Raw genomic sequence first — 5,000 nt, 5'->3', positions numbered from 1 at the left:
TGCTTGATACTCATATATCCTGTATTACAATGTCTTCTTTTGCTGTCAGTTCATGAACATGATAACTGGGTATGTATATGATTACATTTCTGCAAAATGAAAAGATGTATTTCAAAGTATTTTATCATATGCCTTCTTATCTAAATATGTAATGTGTGCTTGTATTTCTATCTTTGTCATTGCAGATTTTCCACTTCCTGCTTCCTCCCAGGACTTTACCACTGATTCTGATATTGGATTTGTTGTGAACATACAGGCAGCACAGATGATGATGCACAGGACACTGCACTTGGGGATCCTTTGTCCAGCCTCTCTTATGACAATCCTTCGACCCAAGATATGTCCCCCTATGGAGATGACAGAAAACATGGCCAGTCATTTGGTAGTGAAGCACTGCTACTGGTCATGATGATGACATTGGACAACTCTCCCTCATGTGACTGAGAGTCGAGGTGACTCAGCTCTACAGTGGACAGCAAATGTCTGCAAACTACAAATGACCAGGTGTCAGAGATGCATGGTCATGTTTCAAAAGGTCTACACCTGCTGTTACTGGCACCTGACTTGTCTCAGCACCATCATGGCATGGAGCTGCGTGTTCTTGCTCATGCAACTGATCATGTAATATACTACACCTGAGTGTTGTACAAGAGTCAGGCATGAAGGCATGTGGAGGTAATGACAACGTTTGTTTAACAATGAGAAAGTGTGTCATCAGTTGTCTGCTTTGTAGAGCAGCTTGTCTCTGCTGTGCTTGAGCAATGTTATAATACTATCTATGGGTAGAGGGAGACCTTCACTTGCACACTATTCCCACAACACTTACTTATCTATAGTGTCTGTGCTACAATGGACATGTGCATTTGAGCTGTTGTCAGTCTCCATGTTCAAACACAAAATGGCAGCTCATAAAACACAGCATGTGTCAGTTCACGTATCTCTTATGTGTTCCACCCAGTAAGTTGCACTGAGGAAACAGGGAAAACTGGATGTGACATAAAACCATTCCTTGGCAGTCTAGCTCTCCTGTGGGTATGTGGAAAGTAGACAAAGTCATCCTTTTTGCTGCACATGACTGGCGAAAATTATTCTAGTATATGACTAGCAGTCCTACAGAATTAGCTGCATGTTGCTGGAATTTCCCAGAGGCCAGTAAATCAAGGCTCAGACAAACCTTTGTTTCTATTAGGACAGCATTACCCCACTAGTTGGGTGACAGCATATGGGTGGCACACATTCCACATGCAACCTACACCTGCTCCCTATCTAATCTTTATCTTTCTACTATTTCTTGGTCAGAGAGCTGGCTAAATTGCAGTATGGCATACCACCATGATGAAAAAATAATGTAAGAAAATGTATAGATTTTTGGCAAGATAATGTGGCCTCCACTGAAAGCTTACTGATAATTCATTACATTTTTTCACTAAAACAGATTGCTGGTGACTTTTTGAAATGTTGGGACCTGCTAGACTGAGTCCTGAAATATGGAAACTCAATGGCCAAAAGATTAGGTTTACATATACTAGGTCCAAGATGACATTTCTCAGAATATTCCTTTTTTTTTCAAGGTATGGCAATCTTGGAGTTGGTATATATAATTTCAGGGGATGTGGCATGAGGTTACAGGGTGGCTTGCCCCCCCCCCCCCCCCCACAAAATAAGTTTAAAGGAGAAGAGCAATTTCTGAAATCTGTTCTTCTCCCGTGTTTTCTGTATATTGTTTTCGGCTTGTCAGCACTCGGCATTTCAAGTGTCGACGTCAATAGGAAGCCAAGTCTATCACTTTTTATTGTCACATAATGTAGACATAGTATTTTGGAAATGGCACAAATCTGCAGAGTCTGCCATTATCCTACAGCATACTTATTTGCATATATACTATTACATCAACTTGTTTTTGCACTTGTTTCCATTATCAGCTCTGAAGATGAGAAGATCAGTCATGCCTATAAGAGCAGGTGTAGACCTTTTGAGATAGGGCCATGCATCTCTGACATCTGGCCATTTGTAGTTTGCAGACATACACTGCTACACTGTGCCCAACTTTCTTTTGGAATCTAGCCCACAGTCACTTCACTTTGATGTAGGGTTTATTGTGGCTCCCTATTGAAATGCCGGCACTCAAAATGCCAAGTGCCAACAAGCCAGAAAAAGGGATAGAAAACACAGGAGAAGAATGTACCTCAAAAATCACCCTTCTCTTTTAAACTTCCTTTTGCAGGGGGTCAAGACTCCACCCCCAAACTTATACATATCAAATTTGAGATTGCAAAACTTTCAAGAAAAGGGAATATTTCAAGAAATGTCATCTTGCACATAGTATATGTAAGTCCACTCTTTCTGTGATTTAGTCTCCATATTTTGGGACTTGCTCTAGCAGGGTACAGCATTTCAAATGGGTACCATTTAGTATACTTCTCTTAGTTGAAGGATAGCACAAATAGCACTGCAATTTGTTGTAAACTATGGATACAGCTAGTTACACACAATACCACTGTCACTGCCCACTGGTGATACCAGATGCTATAGTTTTATGACACTTGAAACATAAGTTATTCTGTTTGTGTATGTGTTTTTTCAAGGTAGTAAGGCATTGGTAAAAAGAAATACAACTTACCAACAGAAAATCACCAGATTTCTCCACCATTTCCACCACTCAAGTAAAAGTCCCAGCATGCTGCTACACCTAAGGTGAATTTGTTACTGGATTTAAATTAACCTGTTCTAATACACACCTTCCACCCATAGCCCATGATTAGACACCTTCTCTAGATTTTCCAACTCTAGAAAGTTGGAGGCATCCTCCTTCTTGTGAATCCCTCCTCAACCATAAGGATTCATCTTCAGCTGAGGTGCAATGCTAGTTTCCACTCAAAACTCAGTCCTGGACAATGAGCCTCCCCACTGAGACTCTAATGAATGCTTAGTACATCTGTCACACAGGAAAATGAGCCCAACCCTTGAGATTCTAATTAATCTGCCATGGCTTTGAGCAGCCCTTCTTTTACACAAGAACAGGTTACATAACTGGTCTCATAATGATCCAGTCAGCCAATATGCAGGCATTTTAAAACAGCATATGTTTTAGCGCTTAAGCATACCGTCTCTTGTTTATTTAATAGATTATTGTGCTAAGTGGTTCTTCTGAATATTGATGGCTTTGCTCATTAATTATTACTTCATTTTTCTGTTTAAAAGGAAGTTGTTTTCTCACTAATGGATGTAGTACTAAAGTGAAAAACATCTACTTATGTCAGTTCATGTCATAGTTGTCCAATTTTCTGAGTCTTAATTTTTATTTTCTGTTTCCTGCATACTGAATACTTGTCAAGATGGTTTCTCTATGTGACTATAAAAGATGTTTTTTCAACTTACCACTCATTGCAAATCACATGCTGAAAACGGTGAGCTGAAAAAACATTAAAAAGTGCAAAAAATTCTATCATTGCAGTGGAACAAGCACCCCCAATGTAGGGAAGGATGGTAAGCTCCCCAACACTCATAATTATATATACCAACTCCATGGTCACACCACAAAGACGTAAAGGCAAAATCCCACAAAAAGTGCACCACTTGCTTACACAATATAATACAATACATTGAGGTGAAACTCACCACAACATTAAATTTTCAACCTTCATCTGAATGTAGCAATGCTAATGCATAGGTAAGCCCTTCGGGAAATGTTACACTGTTATCATACTATTTATGTCACACAATGGCATCAGCAATGCTTTAATGGTCAGCATTTGTTACAATGTTTACATCTGTAGTACTCAATATCCCAAAATGGTATAGTTTAACTAAAGAATTTATAGTACTGGACAAAATCTCCCATTTTCATAGGTTCATAGGTTCATAGGTAGGTACTAGGCTATTGGCCCTAGGGCTTATATAAGCCTAACCAAAAAAGTACCCTAGCTTTCGTCACCCAAGAAAATTATTTTCCTATGCCCCTATCGAGCAGAGCCACAGAAGTGATCCCCAGGATGAATTTCCTATCTCCCATCCAGTCATCAAGATTTTTCTTGAAGAGTGCTAATGAGGAGCTTTGTTTGATATAGATAGGTAGTTTGTTCCAGAGTATGGGAAGTCTTTGGGACAAGAATCTATCCCTCCAGCATGTTCTGTTTATTGTGGTGACAAGGTTTAGGTCCCCAGAGCATGTAGCTTGGAGGGATTGGGATTTTTTTTAAGTGGAGCATGTCCAACAGCTCTGGGTTTGACATAGCTTTGCATGTTAGGCAGAGATCACTTCTGAGTAGGTGATATGCGACGGAGTAAAGCTGGAGTTTTTTGAGATGGTCTGCGTAGGGCATCTCTTTGAGGCCAGTAATCCTCTTTTTGAGGTATTTCTGTGGCATTTCCAGTTGTTGTAGATGTCTTGTGAGGTACATACCAAAAGGGGTGCTGTATTCTATAATGGGTCTAATGAGTGACGAGTAGAGGGGAACAATGACCTTTTTTTTCCTGGATGAGAAAAGTTTTGTGATGAGGTGTGCCAGGTAGAAGGATTTCCTGACTACTGTGGTGATGTGATTATCAAAGGAGACACGACTGTCCACCTGTGTCCCAAGGTCTGTTATCACACTTTCGGTGTTAAGTAGACTACTGCCTATGTGATAGTTTATGGGTACAGAGTTTTTACCAAAAGGGATGACAATGCACTTGTTGGCATTGAGCTTGAGGCCATGGCTTTGACACCATGCATCTGTCTCAGTCAGGCCCTTTTGTAGAATGTCCACATCATTGGGAGTTTCAGTTATGGCTATTAGTTTGCAGTCATCTGCGAACTTCATTAGCCAAAGACCTTCTGTGTTAGCCTGTACTTCAGAGAAGTAGATACAAAACAAGAGAGAACCCAGGACTGAACCCTGTGGTACTCCACTTGTCACTGGTCTGAAGTTGGATTTCGAGTCTGCTACTTTCACAGTGTGGGTGCTGTCAGTGAGCCAGTTGGCAACCCATCTTGTGACATAGGGATTTATACCTAGTTT

This window comes from Protopterus annectens, chromosome 2.part1 (genome assembly GCF_019279795.1).
Source record: "Protopterus annectens isolate FY-2018-M chromosome 2.part1, PAN1.0, whole genome shotgun sequence".
In the NCBI taxonomy this organism is placed as follows: Eukaryota; Metazoa; Chordata; order Ceratodontiformes; family Protopteridae; genus Protopterus; species Protopterus annectens.
This window is presented reverse-complemented; position numbering follows the sequence as displayed.